Source organism: Lucilia cuprina, chromosome 6 (assembly GCF_022045245.1).
Source record: "Lucilia cuprina isolate Lc7/37 chromosome 6, ASM2204524v1, whole genome shotgun sequence".
Taxonomy (NCBI): domain Eukaryota; kingdom Metazoa; phylum Arthropoda; class Insecta; order Diptera; family Calliphoridae; genus Lucilia; species Lucilia cuprina.
In genome coordinates this window covers 27,133,835-27,160,765 of record NC_060954.1, presented here as the reverse complement: position 1 = coordinate 27,160,765, position 26,931 = coordinate 27,133,835, and the positions used below count along the sequence as shown (strand labels likewise).

At 31.4% G+C, this 26,931-nt stretch overlaps 1 protein-coding gene and 1 long non-coding RNA gene across 4 annotated transcripts in view; one reads left to right on the top strand and one right to left on the bottom strand.

The window, feature by feature from the left end:
- The window catches only part of LOC111679324 (probable serine/threonine-protein kinase DDB_G0282963), a 342,621-nt gene that overhangs the window by 279,979 nt on the left and 35,711 nt on the right, over positions 1–26,931 (bottom strand). The window lies entirely within an intron of this gene.
- LOC124420568 lies at positions 7,451–8,472 on the top strand. Its single transcript, XR_006941272.1, has 3 exons — positions 7,451–7,808; positions 7,996–8,220; positions 8,300–8,472. It is a non-coding gene; the product is annotated as an uncharacterized LOC124420568 (long non-coding RNA).

The following is a 26,931-nucleotide window of genomic DNA, read 5'->3' as shown; positions in this document are numbered from 1 at the left end:
ATATATATATTTATTTATTTATTTAGAATGTAAAAAATGTAAAAAAAATTATAATTTTGTTGTGTACACTTGTTGTATTTGTATATATCCTTATATGCCCAAATTAATAACATTTCATGATAATTAATTTAATTTAAAAAAATAAAACATGATTTAAGTATTTGGTTTTCTGTTACTGACAAAACAATTTGAACTTTGGTATTATCTTAACAAAAATGGTCAGAACTTATCAGAAACTCAGAATCCAGTTCTGTATCATTTACTTTGTATTACTGCATGACATCGGAGATTAATTGAAACTATAATTGGATAATAAATTTCATTTGAAAAATTTAGCTATTCCCTAATAACCGCATCGTAAAAATCGTCCTTCCAATTAGACCTGAAAGGACTATTTTTGAGTCCACATCTTTGAACTACTTTTTTCCATAGATTTTTCTTTGGGGTTGAAATATTTTGAATAGGCAGTCCACTTTAATACAGGTATAATTTTCGAGTATAGCCACTCGATTGCAACTTTCCCCTTTGGCCGCCTTACAAATGTCCTAAAACTAAATGTTCCAACTAATTTTGGACACACCCATAAAAAGGATATTTTTTCTTTTTTTCATTTTATTTATTCTTTATTGAATCCTTCTTATGTAGAAATTTACAACAAGTTTTAAAATGCCGTATAGCCATATCGGTTTTATAACTGTTCTGTACAAAAGCACTTTGTACTCTAAGTCTAGTGCTGACCGTGGTCCAATTGGCGAGTATATTTCAGTTGACTTTAATTTTATTTGTGTAGTCTTGGCTTCAATGTGGTGAGTCCATATAAAGCGGCGATAAAGATGGATACTAAGATATCTCACATGGCTTTGTTCAGGAATTTTTATATTGTTTATCTGTACGGGAGGACAATTTTCTCGTCTTAAAGTAAATGTAACGTGAGTAAATTTTGTTACACTGACCTTTTTTCATTTGTCCAGCCACTGTTCCAATTCGCCGATGTGAAGTTAGAGTTGTTCGGAAGCTATTGAAGGGTTATCATGTATGCTTACAAAAGCGTTATCATCCGCTAATGTAGATGTGTCAGTGCGCTCGTTGGCATTTGTCCATGGTGCCAGACTTTATCGAAAGCTTGAGAAATATCTATGAATAATGCTGAGCAATATTGCTTGCTCTCGAAGGCCTTCCGAATAAGAATAGTTATTCGATGTACCTGTTCGAAACTGAGGACTAATGCAATTATAGTTAAGGTGTACTATAAGGCTTTCAAGCAATAACTTTTCAAAAAATTTTGGGAATATAGACAACATGCTAATGGGACGGTATGATGTCACTTGATTGACATATTTTTCCGGTTCTGGTATCATAACAATTTCGGATACTTTCCTTGAGGTAGGGAAATATCCAAGGAGATGTGAAGTCTTCTTTGGCACTGATTAAGTTTTAACCTTTATGTTTGTAGATAGCGACTGTTGCCATTGACGTCTGAGTGTTCTCTTTTCTTTAATTAGAGACTGAATGTTCCTAGTACATTTCGAATTTTTGTAGTACTCCAAGGTGACTGGAGGTGTAGAAACTTTGGCAGCATCTTGTAAGATATCCGTAAATATATCGACAGCGGATTGTATTTCATGGTCATTTTTCAATGAAATGTTTTGTAACGGTTCAAGCGATGTGCCCTATCCTTCAGGAGACCTGCGCTACCTATTATTCCGACCGTGCTCAGGGTTTGGGGTGGTGTTCTTGTCTCTTTCAGGATAGGCTAAGAACCGCACATTCATTTAAAAAGGTAGCTTCAAAATATTAACTAAACTAAAACAAAAAAAAAATTAAATGAAAGAAGTTTGAACTTAATGTCAAGATAAGATGGTGGTATTTCTTCCCTCTCTTGACCCTCCCAACCTTACTATCTTATAATAAAAATCGAATCGCAAGATAGCCCTATAATTATTCCCTAACTACATGTTTAACTAATCTTTCGTGGAATAAAAATTAATTTAATTGGTCATTATTTCAATCTAATAATTACACAAGTTTATTATAAAAATGTAAAGTGAACATATTTATAACATTTATATTTAACATTAATAAATATTATTAGTTAACTTTTGTTGTGCAGTGTAATTTGTATGTTTTATTTTTAAGTATTCTAAATTGAGATATTCAACAATAAAAAAAATTGAAGTTTACATTCAAATGTTGTTAACATAATAATTTAAGATATGTTAATAACATAATTTAACATTAACAAAAAAAAATTCAATTCAATTTAGAACACTTATATTCATAGAGAATTTAAATGAACATTAAACACAATTTAAAACTTACCAAACATAATCCAACGATGACAACAGGCCTGATGTGATGCTGAATTTAGGTTTATTTTGAAATATTGATTTTTAAATTCTCATTTCTTTTATAGGTTTTGAGTGTATTTATGTATATATGTTAATGTATATGTTGTGTAGGGTGTATAAAGTGTTAGTGTATAAGTGTTATTACAATTTTAAGTTAATTTAAGTTATGATTAAGTTTAATTTTAGATAAAATTAAAATAATTAAATTGAAATTGAGTTAAAAATTTAAATTAAGTTAAGATTAAGTTAGATTATTATCAAAAAATTAGATAAAATTTAAGAAAAGTAATGTTTCAAGTTAAGATAGATGTAAGCAAAGTAGGAAAGTTTTAGTAATTTAACAAAAGTTAGGTTTAAGATAAATTAATTTGATTTTAAGTTAAATTAGATAAAAGTCAATATAGTTTTTTAGTTAAAGATGATAGTTTTAGTAGCTTTAAGATAAAATTAGTTTTAGTTTAACGTTTTATTAAACCAAACTAGTTTTAGCGGGTTTTTTTTTTTTGAGATTAGTTTAGTTTAGATTTAGAGTTTAAGATTAATTAGTTTAGATTTTCAAGTTTAAATAGGTTTTATGTTAAATAATTAGTTGTAGATTATTTTAAGTTTTATTATTGATGAATTTAGTAAGATGCTAAGGATTGGCGAGTTTATTTTTAAATTTCCAAAACTAAGTATATTATCCCCAAAGTTCTTCAATTTGTTTTAGTATTAACTTGAAATGATGGTAAAGTTGAAAAATTAACATAAGAAATTGGTCAATAAAGATGTTATGATTGCTTGGATGGACATGGATCGGCAGATCTTTTGCAGATAATTTACTTATCAATGCAATCACAGTCACAAACCTGATTTTATTCCCGGTTTTATTCGCAATAGAAATTAATTATTAAAGTATCCGTCAATTTTAAATAATTTATTTTAAATATTTTATAATAACGGAAATTGATTTATAATATTTTATTTCCGTTTTGTTCAATAAAATTTTCTGTTTAAAATGAAAATTTTTGAAATACAAATGTTTCAACACATACAAAACATTTAATAAATTGTAAAAATTTTCAAGTATTTCCAACCCAATAAACAATTTTTAAACCCATAGCCCTCACAAAGTGTGAGTTGACATACATTTTATACTTTAGCCAGTTCGTTTTCTTGTTAGGGAAACAAGAACAATAGTTTTCCAATTAATTTGGGGTTTCTAGTAACGTTAAAACTGTAGGCGAGTGGTCTGACAGGAGGTCCAGTGAAGGGATCACTGAAATAAATTCTCGTTTTATGTTTTTGATTACAGCAAAGTCAATTAGATCGGGAATCTTATTGAGGTCTGTACGCCACTAGATATGGCATCTAGTTCGTTATGCGATATAGCTTCTAGCAATTGTCTGCCTTTAGGAGTAATGAGGCGATATCCCCAAAATTTATGCTGCTATTAATCTTTGTCCAAGAGTTTTAAAGTAATCGAGAAGCTGATCTCGATTAATATTATACCTAGGAGGACAATATATTGAAGATATTGTTACTATGCTATCAGGTATATTTATAGAGGTTGCCTGGATATGGTCCTTTTTGTATTCTGGCATTTAAAAATGTCTAATATTTTTTCTCACAAAAGGCTGTTCCACCACAGACTCTGCCACTCAGAGACGAGTAGTACGTCAATTTCCTGAAGAAGCAGGAATTGTTCTACTTCATTCTTGCGTTGGCTAAAACCGTTAGCATTCCAAAAACAAACTCTTAGGGAATTCATTTCTTATTTAGCAGGATCTGCATGAGCATGCTTTGGTTCTGCATTAATTGCTGAAACATATTTTGCATATTTGCCATGAAACTGTTCATGGTTTTAATTAGATTCATAAAATAGCTGCAAGAATTTGTTTCGGGTGATGTACACCCTCTTTTAATGCATGAAAATAACGTGGTATTATTTTCATTATTTGTTTGCAAAATTTTCATTATTTTTATTTGTAAGACTCCTATATTGCGCACTAGAAGTTTGTTTTGAATTAATGGACATACAATTTATTTTGATTTCTTTTTTTTGTGATACTTCTATATTGAGCACTAGAAGTATTAGGAAGGCTTGGCGAGTTAGAAGCTTTATATTAGCATATAAAGTAAACAGTGTGATTTTGACCACAGTTACTGCATTTTCTTTTATTGTTATCTGTTTTTGGGAGGGTACAATCTTGGCTTTAATGGATGTCTCCGCAACTCACACTAATAGATGGTAATTTGCAGAAAGCTCTGGTGTGACCGAACTCTTGACAATTTAGGCATTGAAGAGGACCTCAATGCCTACAGTTATTTTGTGATTAAGAAGATATCTTAAACTATATATGGGATGAGTATCACCCCTTTTCTTCAATTGCGAAGAGTTAAAAGTAATCTTAACTCCAAACATTGGTTGAGGGATTATGTCCTTGTTAAATAAATTGTGAATGGACTTCACTTCATAACCTTCAGTCTCTAGCGCCTTTTTAACTGTCTTTAACTGTATACACCTTTGATAACTACTACCAAATCCTTTGCACTTTTTAGTTGATATGTATAATAATTTCTTTTCTCAGAATCATAACTATTAACTATTGTTCTAAAAGACTCTTCTGAATAAGTCCGTATTTTTGTTTCTTTTGCGTAGGGAGACTACGTGGAAATTTTGCCTACAAGTTGGGACAACTTTTTAACCAATAGATTTGCGGTAGGTTCCCGCAAATAGAGCGGAGGTGGCTTGTGGTATTTTAGATGCATGGTACTTTACCAAATTCAAAACAAACTTCTAGTGCCCAATATAAGGAGTGAGATCGAAAAATTTTTAACATACATATATGTTTATAAAAAAGAAACCACTAAACTTACAGCTTTATTTTTTTTATTTGATTCAAATTATTATTACAATTTACAAAAAAAAAATATTTTTATAGTTTTAATCACTAGTGATGAAATTTTGAACCCTTTTCGGAAACCCTTCCATTAACGTTTTTATAGTGCTTTCTGTCACTTTGCTCGAACATGTAGTCCATCTCCGTTTAAAATCTACCACACTTTTGGACACCTTTTTTGTACTCTTCAATTCTCTTTTAACAAGAGCCCAATATCTCTCCACTGGCCTTAGCTCCGGGCAGTTTGGAGGATTTGCCTCTCTTGGTACAAATACCACATTATTGTTCTTGTACCACTCAAGGGCTTGTTTACCATAGTGACAGGATGCCAAGTCAGGCCAAAAATAAGTGGACACATTATGAAGTCTTATGAATGGAAGCAGCCTTTTTTGTAAACATTCCTTGATGTAAATTTCGGTATTTATAGAGCCCGTTGTAACAAATGATTGGCTTCTTTTGCCGCAACTGCATATTGCTTGCCATACCAAGAACTTTCTGGGAAATTTTGTCTGCTTTTGGGTCCTAAACTTTTCTTCAACATTCCCTCGAGCATCAGCAACATAAAACTTTTGACCTGGAAGTTGCGAAAAATCTGCCAGATCATATGTTTCGTCATCCATTATGCAGCAAGAATATTTTTTTATAAAACTTGACTTCAATTTCCGTGCTCTGTTTTTGGCCTCTAAATTTTAGCAGCGTTCCTGTCAGGAACTTTTTGAGCCTTGTATGTTTTTAAACCTGCATTAGCTTTAACTTTTCGTACCAAATAGTCCGAGCACTGAGCTAACCGAGCTGCCTACATCCGGTAGGAAGTGTTGGGAGCTCTTTTGAAAATGCGTTCTATTTTTTTTGGCTTTAGAAACATCATGTGGAACATTCCTTCTACCTGAACCAGGTTTTCTATCAACTGACAAGTTCTCCCGGTACTGTTTAATAACATTGGAAACAGTTTGACGGCAGACCTTTGTATGCTTGGCCAACTTTTTGTAAGACCAAGTTGGGTTTAGTTGAAAATATTTAATAATTTCAGTACGCACTTTTTTCTGGTCACTCATTTTAATCAGATTAACAAAAAAATTAATATAATTGACATTACACATAATAACTGACATGTTTTTCAAAGGTAACTTGATCAAAAAAAATCAAATAATACTTTGGTTGAAAAATGTAATGAAAAACGTGTGTTAAGAATTTTTCGATCTCACTCCTTAGGAGTCTTACAAATAAAAATAATGAAAATTTGCAAATAAATAGTGAAAATAACACCACGTTATTTTTTTTTTTTTTTATTGTTTATTCTTTTATTTAACCGAGCCCTAATGGGCCATATATGGTTAAAAGTACAATACAATGTGCAAAAGTATTACAACTAATAAATTATATACATATGTACAGTTTATTTTCATATGCACATGCGTTAAAAGAGGGTGTACCTCACCCGAAACAAATTCTTAAAGCTATTTTATGAATCTAATTAAAACCATGAACAGTTTCATGGCAAATATGCAAAATATGTTTCAACAATTAATGCAGAACCAAAGCATGCTCATGCAGATCCTGCTAAATAAGAAATGAATTCCCTAAGAGTTTGTTTTTGGAATGCTAACGGCTTTAGCCAACACAAGAATGAAGTAGAACAATTCCTGCTACTTCAGGAAATTGACGTACTACTCGTCTCTGAAACACACTTTATCCTAAAGATACTACACTTACGATACAAAACATCCAAGTGGCAGAGCCTGTGGTAGAACAGCCTTTTTAGTGAGTAAAAATATTAGACATTTTTGAATGCCAGAATACAAAAAGAACCATATACAGGCATAGTTACAATATCTTCAATATATTGTCCTCCTAGGTATAATATTAATCGAGATCAGTTTCTCGATTACTTTAAAACTCTTGGACCAAGATTGATAGCAGCATAAATTTTGGGGCTATCGCCTCATTACTCCCAAAGGCAGACAATTGCTAGAAGCTATATCGCATAACGGACTAGATGCCATATCTAGTGGCGTGCAGACCTCAATAAGATTCCCGATCTAATTGACTTTGCTGTAATCAAAAACATAAAACGAGAATTTATTTCAGTGATCCCTTCACTGGACCTCTCGTCAGACCACTCGCCTACAGTTTTAACGTTACTAGAAACCCCAAATTAATTGGAAAACTATTGTTCTTGTTTCCCTAACAAGAAAACGAACTGGCTAAAGTATAAAATGTATGTCAACTCACACTTGCCACAAAACATTTCATTGAAAAATGACCATGAAATACAATCCGCTGTCGATATATTTACGGATATCTTACAAGATGCTGTCAAAGTTTCTACACCCCCAGTCACCTTGGAGTACAACAAAAATTCGAAATGTACTGGGAACATTCAGTCTCTAATTAAAGAAAAGAGAACACTCAGACGTCAATGGCAACAGTCGCGATCTCCAAACATAAAGGTTAAAACTTAATCAGTGCCAAAAAAGACTTCACATCTCCTTGGATATTTCCCTACCCCAAGGAAAGTATCCGAAATTGTTATGATACCAAAACCGGAAAAATATGTCACTCAAGTGACATCAAAAGTGTAAGTTAGTAAACTAACTTACACTTTTGGAGCATTATTAAAGTTTGAAATTAAGCTTAATTTTATCTTTGGATAATACTAAACTTACTTGCACTTTTGGAGCATTATTAAAGTTTGAAATTTAGCTCATTTTTAAATTATCCCATAAAATCAATGATTAACGCATGGTTTTTAATATATTCTGCAGATTTTGCTGTTTTGAAGCCTAATATATGTTTATTAAAGTGAACACTAAAAAGTCGATGTTGGATTCTTGTTCGTCTGAACCCCACAAAACGATTCGCCTTTCCAGATATTGACATAGCCGAAATCGACTGAACGACGTTAACACATGCCGCTGGTCGCTCAAAATTTGAAAAAAATCCAAATTTTTTGCCAAAAGGCTATCATATGAAGTTATTACTCCAGAACGGTAAATAATAGAAAAATGCTTAGTATCCAAAAATATAGCTAATATTGTTCTTTATTAAACAAAATTTTGGTTACTTTAGGTCAAACAGAGTTGCAACAGCATTTGTGCCTAAATGTTGCTATGAGGTAAATATTTTAACATATTAATGTTAAAAGTCTTAAAGTATATAGATTTAGTATTTCAAAACGATTTGAAATAAATTGCTTGAAAAATTAAAAAGTTATTAAAATTTCCCCACAACATTAACGTGTCACAGAGCACTTGTTTAGGGAATGTTAAAAATGTACTTTATTTTGACAAAATATTCTTATAAAACTAAAAATATGTCTTTATTTACTTGAGAGTGAGATTTTTTACAGGAGCAAGTGTGTTAGTTCTGAATAATATATGATAAGAATAATTGCACAAGCCAACGATGAAAAAAAACTTTTTAAATAATTTTCACTAATCCTACTGTTATTTGGTGTGTTGATTCTGGATATGAAAATAAAAAATGCATCAACTTTTAACTGTATACCTGAGTTTCAAATATCAAATTCTTAAATTTTTCATATGCTACGAAGAGACAGTCACTCTCTGCCTCTTGATTTATACTTAGAGCTGGTTTTTTAGAAATAAAATCCCATTTAATAATCAGATTAGTTAATCTGATTTCTTCATATGTAACATACTATAGATATGGAAAACTATTGCAGTTAAGTGGGTTTTTTATTTATATTTATTTAAGGGTAGCACACAAAGTACACAGGGTATAGCTAATAAAGATATAATACTTATATTATTATTTATTTCATGTTCAGATTTGAATAAATATTTGATGGTATTGTTTTGTCAAACAGTGCAAAAATAATTTGGTTCAAACACACACATGTTTTGCAGCCACAGTATATCGTATATTTTCATGCAAGAAAAAAACAATTTGGCAATTTGTTTTAATTTTAACTATTTTTATTATGTTTAAAATTAAATTTTTATAATAAAAGTGTATAATATTAATATATAACACGATTGAAAAAACTTTGTTTGTCGAATCTGAACATAAAATATTTCATGTTAACAAACAGCAATGCGGATGATTTTCATAAAACAAATTGATTTGCTGGCAAATAAATATTTTCTCCTTGTTTCATCAATGTGAACACCAAAAGTCAGATAATTTACGTCATTTTGGTAAAATAATTATTTGATCTTGCAAACCAAATGTAAGATCAAACAGCGTCAATGACAGCTGTTCTTTGTTTATTTTCTGAAAAAGAGTGTTAACACCTCATACAAAAATGTAAATAGTCGCTTATATGACTGGTTTTATTTTATTTTTTATAAAATATAAATCTGAGACAAAGTTGTGACATTTAATTGAAATTCAAGCAATTGCGTAAATTAATGATAATTATTATTTTTGTTGTTTGTTTTGTCATTTATTGGTTGGTAACAACATACTATATATAGTTATAATACATAATATATGCATCTATAGTCTAGTCCAACGTTTCCCAAATTACAATTAAATAAGAGATACTGTTATCTCGGAGTATGAAGTTAGGCCACAATTCATAATTCAAGGACAAGCTTATCGAAGATTTAAGTTTGTTAAATTGTAAACAAAAGTGTTCTTGTTTGGAAGGACTAAAATAATATATTTCCGAAACAGAGGTGACTCTTTATTCGTCTTCAATACGTTAATCCAGGTAATTTTAAATATAAATATTCCATTCCGACGTGATACACAGATTTTAACTTGATTTTGTCGACCAATATTATTAAATTAACATCAGAAAATGCATAAATAGTCAAAACCATGCAGTAAAATTCACAGTACTTTCGCAAAGAGTTCAAGTCATATATTATGCGGATAAACGCATTCCGCAACAATATCGAAGAAGTTCAACTTTCTTATATTATTTCCCCGAAAAATTAGCTAACATACTCAGATTACCCGTCTGCAATCGCAAAAAAAATTTTGCAACGTGAACGTGAAAGATCTCACGATCATAAAATTAAACATCATGTTAACATTTCAACAATGAAGTCATTCTATCTTCAAAAACAGGCAATTGAAACTTCTCTGAAATATTAATTATTCTCAATGTACGGGAATATTTTATAGTCCTTGGGATTTATAGACTATGACAATTTTCGGATGAACAATTACATATTTAGAACAATAAGATATCAAAACATGTATGGGGGTCCGCGAATTTAAATAAATTCCTCAAGGGGTCCGCGAAGTAAAACCCGGGGGAACCGCTGGTCTAGTCTATAGTCAAGCTATAGTTTAGTCTATAGTCTTGTCTATACTCTAGTTTATAGTATTGTTTATAGTCTTATAGTCTTGTTTATAGGTTATAATCTAGTCTATAGTTTAGTAATTAATTGAGAAATTATTTAATTAATTTATTACTCAATTTATTTAAACAATTATTTATTATATTAATGGATATAAAAATATATTAATATTAAACAATTCTCTATAATTTTAAATTTTATAGATATGTAATTTAATGAAAATTATTTATAATTTGGTTATTTCCGGGATTATAGCGATTTTTTTGAAATCGCTATAAACCGTTCCAAACAACCAAGGTTTTTCGCTACATTGACTATACTAAATAGCAACAACATGACAGTAAAGATCCACCATCTATCTCTTTTCCACTTGCACAAGGTATTAAATTGTAATTTCAATACATTGTGCAAGTCTATCTCTTTTCCACTTGCACAAGGTATAGAAATGTAATTTCAATACCTTATGCAAGTCTATCTATCTCTATTCCACTTGCACAAGGTATTAAAATGTAATTTTTTGTGGTTAAATTTTGATGAAAAACAATATTAAATGAAATTTTAGAATATATAGAATTTATTATTTAATGATATAGCTTTTTAGTAAATATAAACACATATATTTTTTGCTTTTGGTTTGGTTGCTCATTAGCTGTTCTTGTTGTTATGTTCCTCCTTGCCTACAAACAAAATCTTGTTTTTTACTGTTTTATCCGTCAATTGCTTTACGAAATTATTTGTTGTAATGTGAACACCGGGCAAACAAACTTTTACTATTTGTATTGAATTGTGTTTGGCTTTGTTTCTTCAAACAAAACGTCAAAATAGAAATACTCATTTTAAGCACACTATGAAATAAAAATGTATTTATTTTTTTTTGTTTTTAGGCAGAAATTTCTATGAAATCGTAAAAAATATTATTAAATAGTTTCTTTAACGTTTAACAAAAATGTTTCATATTTGGTGTTCACATTGTGTTCACACTAAGAAAATATTTGTAGGTTAAAAAATAAAAATGTTTCACGAAAAACAGCTGATATATTGCTTGCTCTTCAAAAATATTTTGTGTTCACATTACAGCCAACAAATATTTGATAAAAAACGTCAAATATTTGTAGGTGTGAACGTACCTTTAGAATAAAAGCAATTCGGATTTTGAAACTTTTCAGCTGAAATTTTTTTGTTACATACCCTATTCAAGTGTCAGGGAGTGTATCAAAATATACGAACTATGCCGCGACCAGGTCACGCTTTTGGGGACAAAAGCTGTTGTAACTCTGTTTAACTTAACTTACAAGAACAATATTAGCTTTGTTTTGGGATCCTAAGCTTGTTTCTATTATTCTACAGTTATAGCTTCATATGATAGCTTTTTGGCCAAAAAATTAAGATACTTTGGTGGAAAAAATAATATAAACGACCTATTTTTTTAATATTTTTTTAAAAATTTCAAAAAATGAAAAAAAGTATTGAGATAACTCATATGCATTCATTAACTTCATTCACATTACTATAAAAAACACAAAAAAATATTTAAAAAAATATGTTATGAACTAAAAAATAAATAATTTTTAAATATGGGGTTGAAAAAAATAATAGAAACGATTGCCATAACATTAATATTCTGACTCTTAGCTTAAATTGAAAACTTAATACTAGCTTAAAGTTATTTTTATTCAATATTTCGTTTCGAATCACTTCCATGCATCTTCGACCCATGGAATTAACCCAAGTCCAAGCATTGTTGTTAATATGTTTATAAAGTCCTTTGCACACATCTTGCCATCTGTCCAAAAAATGGACCCACGACGTTTGAAGAACAACCACCATGTTTAGCCGACTTTTTGGTGTACTTTGTGTTATATGCAGCATTTGGCGGACGTCGTACATAAGTTTTACCGTCGGATCCAAACAAGACAAGTTATTAAAATCAATCTTTTAATAACTTGTCTTGACGAGTTGTTTTGCGCTTTCTTCCTCTAGTTTTAACCATTCTTCTGGCGTGGACAGCGATAAAAACTTTTTTTGAGCAGTTCATTATTTCAGCTATTAGACTCATAATCCCCGATCTGGAAGATTTCTTATAACTTTTTGTTATGATTCTGTTGAATGTTTAGCTCTGCCCATAGCAAATTTGGTTTTATTGAGTTTATAATAAACACATTAGTAATAGTAATATTCACATAACTAATGTGAATATTATTATAACCTCAATAAAACCAAATTTGCTATCACTTCGATAACTGTTAATTTATTTTCTTTCTTTGTCATGCATTAATTAACTCTTTAAATCTCCAATCCTTCTTATAATATTTTTAATTTTAGGGGTCTGGGTCCAAGTAAAAACTATATTTTTGACCTGGACGTTATTCTTAACTGTAGAAGGTATCTTCAACAGATATTTTTTTATTTAATGAATATAGGGAAGACCGAAAATCCCAAGTTTCACAGGTACCACCAATAATAGAGGGCATTTTCATAGACAATACAATTTTTTTTTATATTTTAGGGCTATTAAACGCAAAGTTGTAAAAAACACTCTCAATAAATATTATTACAAATTCCGTGAAAACTTTTCAATATTTCTTTATCTTTAGTAATAAAACTAGCATTAGTTAAATAAGTGCAAATCGTTTCTATTATATTTTCCAGAAAAACAATGAGAGGGCCATTACTAAATTTGACGTAGAAATTAAAAAGGAAATTCAAAAATTAAAAAATTAAAAAGGAAATTCAAATAGGCAAAAATGTCGAGCATTTACTGTTGCTGAGAATATTTGTATTGCGTGTATAAGGAGTGAGATCGAAAAATTCTTAACATACATATATGTTTATAAAAAAGAAACCACTAAACTTACAGCTTTATTTTTTTTTATTTGATTCAAATTATTATTACAATTTACAAAGAAAAATATTTTTATAGTTTTAATCACTAGTGATGAAATTTTGAACCCTTTTCGGAAACCCTTCCATTAACGTTTTTATAGTGCTTTCTGTCACTTTTCTCGAACATGTAGTCCATCTCCGTTTAAAATCTACCGCACTTTTGGACACCTTTTTTGTACTCTTCAATTCTCTTTTAACAAGAGCCCAATAACTCTCCACTGGCCTTAGCTCCGGGCAGTTTGGAGGATTTGCCTCTCTTGGTACAAATACCACATTATTGTTCTTGTACCACTCAAGGGCTTGTTTACCATAGTGACAGGATGCCAAGTCAGGCCAAAAATAAGTGGACACATTATGAAGTCTTATGAATGGAAGCAGCCTTTTTTGTAAACATTCCTTGATGTAAATTTCGGTATTTATAGAGCCCGTTGTAACAAATGATTGGCTTCTTTTGCCGCAACTGCATATTGCTTGCCATACCAAGAACTTTCTGGGAAATTTTGTCTGCTTTTGGGTCCTAAACTTTTCTTCAACATTCCCTCGAGCATCAGCAACATAAAACTTTTGACCTGGAAGTTGCGAAAAATCTGCCAGATCATATGTTTCGTCATCCATTATGCAGCAAGAATATTTTTTTATAAAACTTGACTTCAATTTCCGTGCTCTGTTTTTGGCCTCTAAATTTTTAGCAGCGGTCCTGTCAGGAACTTTTTGAGCCTTGTATGTTTTTTAAACCTGCATTAGCTTTTACTTTTCGTACCAAATAGTCCGAGCACTGAGCTAACCGAGCTGCTTTCCTACCGGATGTGTTGGGAGCTCTTTTGAAAATACGTTCTATTTTTTGGCTTTAGAAACATCATGTGGACCATTCCTTCTACCTGAACCAGGTTTTCTATCAACTGACAAGTTCTCCCGGTACTGTTTAATAACATTGGAAACAGTTTGACGGCAGACCTTTGTATGCTTGGCCAACTTTTTGTAAGACCAAGTTGGGTTTAGTTGAAAATATTTAATAATTTCAGTACGCACTTTTTTCTGGTCACTCATTTTAATCAGATTAACAAAAAAATTAATATAATTGACATTACACATAATAACTGACATGTTTTTCAAAGGTAACTTGATCAAAAAAAAATCAAATAATACTTTGGTTGAAAAATGTAATGAAAAACGTGTGTTAAGAATTTTTCGATCTCACTCCTTATAAGTGAGAATAACACATTGCCCGCAAGGTCATGTTTGGCCGCCAATGGTCTAGATCATGGAAGAAAGCTCTACCCAGATAGAGTAGTCTGTGCTCTTGTAAGGCTGGACAGTCACATAGAAGGTATTGTACAGATTCCACTTCCTCTTCTAAGCAGCTTCTACAATAGCTATGATTTGGGTAGCCTATACGTTCTGACATATGTCCAATCATACAGTGCCCAGTAATTATACTAGTTAGAAGCCTAATCGAGTTCTCATCAAGAGATAGTCCTATCTATTGTCAGAGTGGGTCAGAGCAGTCTCGATATTCTACAAGTGGTCTTATGACCGCTGTGTACATCTTTTGAGAACTAAACGCACTCACTAAACTTCAAATTTTCTTCGCAAAATTGCGAGGATACTTATTCGTTTTTCTTATCACTTAAACTTAATGTTTATTATTTTTTCAACACTTTTCATTTATTTAAAACCCCGAAAATAATTTATATATTACAAACGAAAAAAAAATATTTTTATTCTTTGACATTTCATTTTAATTAAAACTGAAAAATGAAAAGTTGTACATTTTAGTATTGAAAATTATTTTTTATTATATTTTTTTTCATTCATTCAAAAAATAACAAAAGACGTGTTTATAATATGTTTTGAGATAAAATATTTTTTCAAAAAAAAAAAAAAAAAAAAATAACAAATATTTTCATTCACTGCCAAATAAAATTCCATTAATAACACACAAAGAATAACGCCCAAAAAATAATCTCTATGAAGAAAACAAACTTTCTAACAAACTTTTTTCAACTTTATTAAACTTTTTTTCAAAGTTGCATGGAGAGGTACTTTTTTGTGTATACACGTGGAGAAGTAAATAAAAAATATAAACAAAGAAGAAAATAAAAAAAAACGTAAACAAAAAGATAACAAACCATAACAAACTCATTGATATATTTGTTAAATATTGAAATATCAAAATAAAAATTAAAATCTTTGAGCACTAAATCTGAAATATATTATTTATAGCGAATCGAAAAACGAATCGATCTCAGTATAAAGTATTCTTCGAAGTACTTTCTATGAGATGCTGTGATGTAACAAACTTTAATGATATTACAAATTTAACAAAGGTGTTTATGCTTAAAAAATTTAAAATGTTCGTTGAGCAGCAAAATTATAATATGTGTAATATGTGATGTATATAGATTTGGCAAATTGGCAAATTTAATGAAAAAGTTTTTATACTCAAAAATTTTAAAATATTCGTTGAGCAGCAAAACCAAAATATGTCATCGATAGGGGATCAATAAACAAATCGAACCATATATAGATTTTTTTCCTGAGTACTTGCTATTAGCCGGTATACCGTAACAAACTTTGACAAATTTGCAAAATTTAATGAAAAAGTTTTTATACTCAAAAATTTTTAAATATTCGTTCAGCAGCAAAACTAAAATATGTCATCGATAGGGGATCAATAGACAAAACGTACCGTATATAGATTTTTTTCATGAGTACTTTCCATTAGCCGGTGTATCGTAACTTAGAAAAATTCTCAAATTTGATGCAAAAGTTGTAATAGTACAAAATTTTAAAATATTCGTTGAGCAGCAAAACTACAATATGTGATCGATAGGAAATCAATAGACAAATCGAACCGTATATAGATTTTGTCTTGAGTACTTGCCATAAGACGGTATAACGTAAAAAAATTTGAAAAATTCGCAAATTTAATGAAAAAGTTGTTATAGCACAAAATTTTAAAATATTCGTTGAGCAGCAAAACTATAATATGTAATCGATAGGGTATTAATAAACAAATCGAACCGTATATAGATTTTGTTCCTGAGTACTTGCTATTAGCCGGTATACCGTAACAAACTTTGACAATATATACTACTATATGGCACATAATGCCTTCTTCATTCGACTCTCAGCATTGCGTTTCCACATGAGTTTAAAGTCTAGGATTACGCCAAGATATTTGGCCTCGCTTGAGGTGTTTAATTCTGAATTCTGAAATTTTGTACCTCCTGGTGAAAAGAACCAGTTCAGTTTTGGCCGGGTTGAAACCCAGACCGTTTTCCTTGGCCCATAATAGTAGAACGCTGATGGCTGATTCCATGAGTTTACTTATTGTGGGAAGAAACTTCCCTTGAATAAGAAGCACGACGTCGTCAGCATATGCGACTACTTTGAAGCCCATCCTACTGAATCTGAAAAGGATTTTATTTACGACAAGATTCCACAAGAGTGGAGAGATGACACCACCTTGTGGTGTGCCCCATGTCACTCACCCCTGTCATTAATATCCGAGCTCCCCCACAGAGTATGATGGGCACTATTATCACATCCGATGACAAGATAATGCTCCCTTGTACTACACCATTCTATTAGTGTGAGTACGGCACGTGAGGGCGGATTGTCTTCGTCGTAAGGTAGGTACGCAGATGATAGAGTTGGTAGTCCCTGTCACTCTAATGCAACTACCGTTAAATCACCAGAACTGTAATTGGATAGAAGGAAAACTTTAATGTCTTTCCTGACCAAAATACAGCTCCTTATTTTACCTTCAGGGACCGGACGCCTCGAACTTTACTGCTGCCAGGGTTCTTAGATTAAGGCCACGTGGATAACTTTCTTTTCCATAAAGCTCAGCAAGTCGTCCGTTGCTGCTTCGGAGTGGTGCTTTTTCGGATTTTATTTCTGCATTAATTTCATTTTTTTAAACTTTCTTGAGGGAACTTGTTTTTTTTTTTTTAACTTGAATTTATTTAATATTGCGGGATGAACGGGGTTCATCCCCCGGACTATAACCGGTTTCGGGAACTAGATCTTCCCTCCGGTAAGAACAAACCCAACAAAATTAAAAGGCCACGAGCAGAAGACTTCATACCACTACCGGAAACATCGTCCAATCAACAAAATCTCTCACGCTATTTGGTGGCTTCTACTATACCACAGAGAGAAGATTTTTAAGTTCTCCCACTTGCATCGCATAATGTTTTTCAAGTGGAAAGGGGTCTTGATTTTATCTCACGTAACAGACTGGAAGTTAAGGAAATGAAAAGCGGAGACTTATTATTAAAAGTACCTGATAACAAAACAGCTGAGAAATTTCTTAAGGCAAATTACATTGATTGCATACCCGTACGCTTTTCTCTTCATAAAACGCTGAATACGGTGCAAGGACGCATCTTTTCCAGAAAATTAATCGACATTTCTCAAGAAGATTTATTGACATCTCTTAAGGAACAGAAAGTCATTGATGTACGTAAAATAACGAAGAAGGAGAATAATAATATAGTAGCCACAGGTGCAGCGATAATTACATTTGACATGATTTATCGCCCTGACGTTTTGAAGCTCGGCTGGGAGAGAGTCCCTGTAGACGAGTACATACCAAATCCCATGAGATGCATAAACCACCAAAGATTGGGTCATACAAAAAAATGGTGCAAAAATGTGGAACAATGTAAGGAATGTGGTTTTACTCAAGTACATGAGAAATATACCCGTAAATACTGTGTAAATTGCCAAGTAGAAAGTCACACATCCTATGACCCTAAATGTCCTACGTACTGGAAGCATAAATCGGTTAATTACTTGAGAATTTCAAGAAGATGTACTACTCGGGAAGCATGGAAAATATTTAATGAAAATCCGTCCATAAATATGCTTCAACCACCTGTCTACAAAAACGCCAAGAAAAATCCTACATACGCACAAATAACAAGTTCTGCCTTGACAACAATTGACAACAAAACTTCGCAAATAAACATTCCGGACAAAATTGATCATGTAAAAGACAAAAACAACTCAACATTAGCCGTTAAAGAACAAACACAAAATTCTCACCCGAAGACGAACAACTCAGCCACAAATCTCAATGAAAATTTAAACTCATCAACAAAAACTCAACATTCAACAAATTCGAACAAAACCACTAATACTAACGCAGAAACTCAAATACCAGACTCATACTCTCAAATGATCTCACTCAACTCAACCACAAATCTCCACGAAAATTTTAATTCAACAAAAGCTTATCATTCAACCACAAAACTCAATAAAAATTTTGACACAACAAAAGCTCAACATTCAACCACTATAAACAACAACAACACTGATAGAACCGCAGAAACTCAACTGACAAATCAAAATTCTTTCACGCCTTTACAAAATTCATACTCCCAAATTATGTCACTCAGCACAAAATCAAAGATAATAACAACAGATAATTCTATCTCAGATGACTGTTTTACCAGAGATGGTAAGTCCTATTCATTGGATGACTCATTTGACGAGGATTTAAATCAGAACATCGATGAAAACTTAACTGAAGAAATGATTATCCAGGATATAAGTGATGGTCTAGGTTTTAACACACCCCAAGAGGGGAAATGGAATGCACAGGGGAAAATACACCAGTTTCACTACTTTATAATAATTTCCCACAATTGAACGTTATAATTACACCGAATACATTGAAGAATACAAAACATTTGGCCTCAAAGGGCAAAATGGAAAAAATAAATAAATTTTTATGACTGTTCAGCAGAATATTACGCTTCTCCAGTGGAACATACAAGGTTTTGTAAACAATAAATATGCTTTGGAACATTTGGTTGCTAAACATAAACCCAACATAATAGCGCTGCAGGAAACACACATAGTTCAGAAGAATTTACAGTTACTACATTTGCCTGGTTTTCAGATTTTTCATCACAATCATGACTTTGATTATGCCAAATCGGGCATAGCCTTAATGGTTAAGAATAACATGAATGTGAAGAAACATATTATCTCTGATCGCGACTTATTATACCAAACCATAGTGATCAGTTGTAGAACGGAGATTCATATTACAAATATATACAAGGAAGGTGATATAAACCTGTCTCCCACATTGGTAAATGATATTTCAGTTGTCGGTAATGTATATAACATTATATTGGGAGATTTTAACTCACAAAATGTGTTATGGGGATCTTCGTCAAATTCACCAAATGGTAAAATCTTTGAGGACTTCGCAGATGATCACAACTTGGTTGTAATGAATGATGGTTCTCCGACTTTGCTCAGTACACACAATACCCTGACAGCCGTAGACGTCTCAATGTGTAGTCCCGATATTGCACCTACCTTAACTTGGACTTGTTTGCCTTTGTCTGAAGTGGGAGATCATTTTCCTATTAAAATAACAAATAATATTGAAGCTGTGAGAAGAAAGTTTTCACCCCGTTTTCTGGAGAGAAATGCCGACTGGCAATTTTTTAAGGAAAAGGCTGCGGGAATAATCACACAGTTCAGTAAATCATCAAATATTAACAGGGAAGCTGCTCAAATAAAACGAATCTTGCGCAAAGCTGCTAATGAATCTATTCCACTAAGTCACAAACCGAAGGAGAAAAACAGTCCTGTTTGGTTCAACTCGGAGATCTCAAAATGTATAAGTCTGAGACAGGTTGCTTGGAAAACTTACAAAAGATGTCGAAACAGGGCGAATTTGATTGATTTTAAAAGACTTTGTGCTAAAGTGAAAAGAGAATGCAGAACAGCAAAAAGAACTACATGGTCGAACTTCCTCAACTCTTTAAACCCATCAATGGATATAAGGGTTCTTTGGAACAAGGTCGGAAATTTGAGAAGTCGCAAAATTGACAATTTTCCTACAATTTTTGTGGATGATAATTCTTTTTCACATTCACTGGATATTGCTGACAATTTTGCAAATTTTTGGTGCAATTTGGGCTCAGATGATGCTTTCGACCCAGAAATTATTGCAGGGAAGGAAAATATGAAAATTGAAAATCTCACACAAATGACCAGTCATTTTAACGAATTGAATCAACCGGTTACAATCTACGAGCTAAATGAGGTAATGATGACATTGATGGGTTCAACACCAGCACGGAATAAAATCACCTATGCAATGATCAAACATTCGCCACATATTTTGAAGGAACGATTTTGCCAGTTGTATAACCGAATAATGACCACCGGCGTTTATCCTCACGATTGGAAATTGGCTGTACTAACACCTATCCCCAAACCTGGGAAAAACCAAAGCCAAATTGAGGGATATCGTCCTATTTCATTATTGCCCGTGCTTTCTAAATTGTTTGAGAAAATTGTTGTTGAAACTTATTTGTTCTCGAGGGAAAGGTCCGCATATTAAAACAGCACTTAGTATTTGCAAATCGCTTACGATGGGTACGATACTACATGGGATCACAATTTATGGCTGGACCTCAAAGGGAAATGTAAACAAGATGAATACATCCATTAACATGTGTTTTAGAACCGCATCGGGATTGCTGCGGACAACACCTATCGAAAAATTAAGGGTTGAAACAAATTTTACTGACTTTACAAGCCTACTGGAGAAAACTGCAATTAGTCTTGCTTCGAGATCTATAACTATACCAGATGAAAGCCTTCATGAGACATTTTGGCATTGTTTATCGTCCCAGGAAAATTGCTCATCATCTGCCATCGGGAAAACTGTGACTACCTTAAAAAGGTGGAACATATCAATTCCTTATAAGCCGGGCAAGCCCACAAATACTGGAATACTTGTTAAACTGGACGACAGCTTAAGTTTTTTCAACAAGAATTCCACAAACCCATTGTGTTTCAAAAGCATGTTTTTGAAGAAAATCTAATATTTTGTGTAAAAATCGTTTACCAGATCATAGTGGTATTTTTATAGCGGAGATGGCTGCTATTAAGTCTGCAATAAAATATTGCAGTGAAAATGCCGGCAGATCACTGATATGCACTGATAGTTTAAGTGTTACTAAAGCCTTAATAAAGAACCATAATGGAGCATATAATGATATTTTACATATGGAGAATATGGCAAATGATATAATATATAATAAATAATAATATATAATAAATAATAATATATAATAAATAAATAAATAAATAAATAAAAACTTTTTCATTAAATTTTGCAAATTTGTCAAAGTTTGTTACGGTATACCGGCTAATAGCAAGTACTCAGGAAAAAAATCTTTATACGGTTCGATTTGTCTATTAATATCCTATCGATCACATATTATAGTTTTCCTGCTCAACGAACATTTTTAATTTTTTTAAGCATAAACACCTTTGTTAAATTTGTAAAATCTTCAAAGTTTGTTACATCACAGCATTTCATAGAAAGTACTTTGAAGAACACTTAATACTTAGATTGATTCGTTTTTCGATTCGCTATTAATAACACATTTCAGATTTAGTGCTCAAAGAGGATTTTAATTTTTATTTGGATATTTAAATATTTCACAAATATATCAATGAGTTTGTTAAAATTTAGCTATTCCCTAATAACCGCATCGTAAAAATCGTCCTTCCAATTAGACCTGAAAGGACTATTTTTGAGTCCACATCTTTGAACTACTTTTTTCCATAGATTATTCTTTGGGGTTGAAATATTTTGAATAGGCAGGCCACTTTAATACAGGTATAATTTTCGAGTATAGCCACTCGATTACAACTTTCCCCTTTGGCCGCCTTACAAATGTCCTAAAACTAAATGTTTCCAGGCGCTTTAGATTAGTCTATATGAATATCTGAGAAACTATTAGAGCTAGAATATTTAAATTTTACTTGAAGAATTTTGAAATTCATCTCAATAAAATACAAAATATTGTTTATCTAGGAAAGTAAAGAAGTAGATTCATTAAATTTTGCATAAATTACTTAAATTCATCTGAACATTTTGGGGGAAAAATGGCGGACATTCGTCTGGGAAACTTGAAGCCCCCACAGAATTAAATTGCAAAAATCGTATATCTAAGAAACTACTTATTAGAGCTAGAATCTTTAAATTTTATATGAATAACTTTCATGTTAACATTTAGAAAATAACGGGCGTACATTAAATAGGGGGCTTGGCACCACATATATGAATTAAATATAAAATTTCTTATATATTGAAAACTGATAATAAAATTTTTCATAGCTTGGCATCTCTAAACTACTGTGGTTAGAATTTTCAAAATCGTTAAGTGGGCTTTTTATTTACAAAACAAAAAATATTGTATATTCCAAGGCATTAGAATAAAAATAATTTTTTAAGAATAAAAGTATATATTAAATTTTAGCAAGTAAGAAATAAATAGATCATTAACGTATTATTTTGAAATTTAAATGAAATATATTGTCATCAAGATAAATCAGTAACTGAATAAATACTTTTTTGATTATTATGTATTTAATTTCGATTGGGGTTACGAAGCACACCGGGTTTTAGCTAATTATTTTATAATAAAATATTCTGTACACTATAACATGGAAAAAAATTCACTTTTTGTTCCGACAAATTCAAATTTTTGGTAATTGATATAAATATTATTTACAGGGACATTTTTACCTATTTGAGAACATCTGACTATTTAAACCCCCCAAGTTTGGATCGGGTATTCAATAATATCGTTTGTTCATTGAGATGCATTGTAAGTAGATATTTCAACTTTTAAATAATTTGTTTCCTTACAATTATTACAATCCATTGCGGAACATTGTTATTTTTAACATAGCACATAGCGTTCATATTCGATATTTAACGGCGATTTCCTAAAATTTATATCTTAAAATGCGATATTAATAATATTTGTACTAGTATCCATTAATTAAAACAAGTTTTCTGGTTCCAATCGTCCATTACACACTCCTAAATACTCCCAATAATCGTCAAATGGTGACCAGTCAATAACTTACACTACTTTGTTCGGTTTTCAAAGTTCGGTGAACACGAACTTTTTTCTTCAGTGAAAAACGCATTTATGATTAAAAAGTAATAAATTTATAACATTTAAAACCAAAATACGACACTAATAAATATAATATATAGAGTTAAATACCTTTTATCTGAAATATTAATCATTAAATTCTAACGGCATTTTTTTCACCACAAAATAAAGTCGTTTGTATTATTTTTCCACCATTGTATATATATTTTCATTTTATACTTCTTTTTTAAATTTGTGCTTCCATAGTTCTACGAAATGTCAAAGATCGTTTGAATATGTCATGTTAGTTTGTAAAATTATAAATAGCCTCATTATTTCCTCGACCTTTTGTAATTAATTTTGTTTATGTTCCTCTATGAAATCTCAGGTAAGTTTATACTTTTCCTTTATACTAACTACGCTTTTAATGGGCAGTTGGCTAGGGGTTTTATTTATATTTATAAAATTAACTTTTTCTCCACAGAGAATATGAATTAAGTACACCAACAATTAGTTTCATGTTATTTCGTTTTTATGCTTTTAAATAATTTTTATACTCTTCGCCTTCGTGTGAAGGGTATATATATAAGTTAGTCATTTCGTTTGTAATTTCTATAATATGATTTTCCGACCCTATAAAGTTTATATATTCTGGATCCTTATAAGTAGATAGCGGAGTCAATTAAGTCAGGTTTGTCTGTTGAAATCAGTTTTTAGAGGACTCCAGATATCGGCAGAATCCGAATCATTAATTATTCAGTTAGACATGATTTCGAGAAAATCGGTATTTAAAATCAGCAAAATCGGTAAATAAAAAACGGGGATGTGAGCAAAAACCCGAGACAACCTCTAAAAATTTCAACAAAAAAGGACAATTTTTTCATGCTTTGATGAATAAGCAACAACAACACTGTGAATTGGAAAAAGATGTACATGTGTGTGTGGATGTATTCCCAGCAGTTCGCCAAAGAGTCAATGCATACGAAAAAGACAGTAATTTCCACTAATAGTTACCCACCTGGATGATCGTAATTCGTATGTTTTGGGTCATTCGTCACGAATGTACCCTTTGCAATCGAGAATGAACACAGTCGTCACTTTAGTGTCCCCTTTGTAAGCGGGAGCGGATACAGTCGTCTCTTTACTGTCCCCAAGTAACCTAGAAATTATAATCTTAAAAGTTGTTTTTTTTTTGTACTTCCGAAAGTGGTTATTTTACCCATCTTTTGGAGAAATGATTATTACTTTCTACTAATATGCCACCATCTGGTTGACTCAAATTTATAACTTTTGGGCCAATCGTCACATTATTGTCCCATAGTATTCTGGAGAACTTGAAATTTTTAAATTTTAGTTCTATTAATATCTTACCACCTGGCTGTCTCCAATTCGTATGTTTTTGGTCTTTCGTCATAAATAAACTCTTTGTAATCGAGAATGAAGACAGTCGTCACTTTAGTGTCCCCTTTGTAAGCGAGAGCGGAGGCAATCGTCTCATTACTGTCTCTTTGTAGGGTGTAGAGTGACGATTGAGGACAAGCCCCTGTTAAAATGGTCGATCACCCGGGTAGTCAGGTGGCTAGGGGCCACCACAAGTGGTAGGGTAAGTGATCAGTTCGGGACTGTCCCGTCGAACTGCTGGGTTTGGTTTAAGTTGTGTGTTTTATTTTTTTATATTTCGTTTTGTATGTTTAGATGTCTGTTTGTTTAATTGGTTTGTGTATTTTTTATTTCGTTTAGCATAGTTGTTGTTCCTTTTGTTTTGCTTTTGCCTTAATAATTTTATAGTCGGGAAAATTAAATAAATTTAAATTTTATAAAAGTAATATGTTTCATATACACTATGGTTATATATAAGATTCGGTACAGTCGAATAGAGCACTCTTACTTGTTTTAATAATAAATCATATGTACTATAGTCTGTAAGGAAATTTGTTTTCCATAAAATGAAGTAAATAAAAAATATTATTAAAGGTAAGAAAAACATTTTCTGTAGAAGAAAAAAATTCGTTTACCATTATCATCAAATTATTAGTAAGAATATGTGCGTTGTTTAAGTACAAATTGATTATTAGCGGTTTTTTTCATAATGTAAATCATAATGATTTACAACCATTTGTTTAAATCTTTGATGAAAAACTCTAGCGGCTTCCACTCTTGGTAGTATATTTAATACCCTATTATATTTACAACGACTTTTTATATAAAGCGTGAACCCCCTTTTATTGTTTGGAGCAAACTATGTAAAACAGCTGATTTTTGTTATTACTCAAAAAATAAATTCAATGTAAAGTTTTAAAAATTATCACAAAATCCTTGAAAGAGTTTAAAAATATCTTAACAGAACTAGATTTTAGCAATTATTACTATTATTTTTCGTTTCTGAGATATTCCAAGAACATTTATCCATGTCTTATTTTTTCACTTAAATAGTTGGTGCATTTTTTGCGGTTTTAGATCAATGTTAATTTCTGAAGTGAATTTTAATGCTATATATTGTATAGATGGATACCGTAATCTAATTTAGCTAAAATTATGCTATGAATTATATTCAAGTGTTCGATGGGAGTTACTTTTTTAAATGTAATAAATTTTATAAGATTTAATATATTAAACAAACTTTTTTTATGTGATCAATATGCGTATACCATGTGTAATTACTGTTAAATATTATGCCTAGAATTTTTAATGATTCCACTTTATCAATTGTAATTCTTTGTATGACAATATTTATATTATTACAGGACTGCTTTTTGCACATATGAATAAGTTTTGTTTTACTAAATGATATTTTTAATCCAGCTTTGTTAAGTGTTTAATAAAGTAAATAATAAACATCTGCATGGGTATACTTGTTCTTAAATTTACAGTACTGCATAGTATCAAAATATACGTACACTATTGTGAAAATATTAAACAAGCATGTGCAGGATGTGTAGGTTCGAACAAATGAGTTATAATCACACACAACTTTCTTAACTTAGAAACGGAATATTATTCGTCTCGCTCGTTGAGAGTTGTGTAGTGTTTGATATAATTAAGCAAAAACATCTTAATGGCAGCAAAAACATCTAGAAATCTACGACTGATCAGTGTGATCAGTTCGAACTTTTACGTACAAACAGCCTTTATGCTTTGTAACCATAGTACATCGCTACACAACATGATCGTAAACGAACCTCTTAACAAGGGCGTAAAAATATAAAAAATTTATTTAGTTGCTTAAAAGCATACAACAAAGCATGTTGATGTCGTGTTTTTCTACCCTTCACATTCGTAAGAAGGGTATATATATGTTTGTCATTCCGTTTATAATTTCTATAATATAATTTTCCGACCCTATAAAGTATATATATTATGGATCCTTATAGATAGCGGAGTCGATTAAGCCATGTCCGTCTGTCTGTTAAAATCAGTTTTTAGACGAGCCCAGATATCGGCGAGATGCGAATCTTCAATAATTCTGTTAGACATGCTTTCGAGAAGATCGCTATTTAAAATCAGCAAAATCGGTCGGAAAATAACGGATATAGCAAAATTCCGTGGCAACCACTGAAAATTTCATCAAAAAATTTCATATTTTTTCATGCTTTGTCAAAAAAAG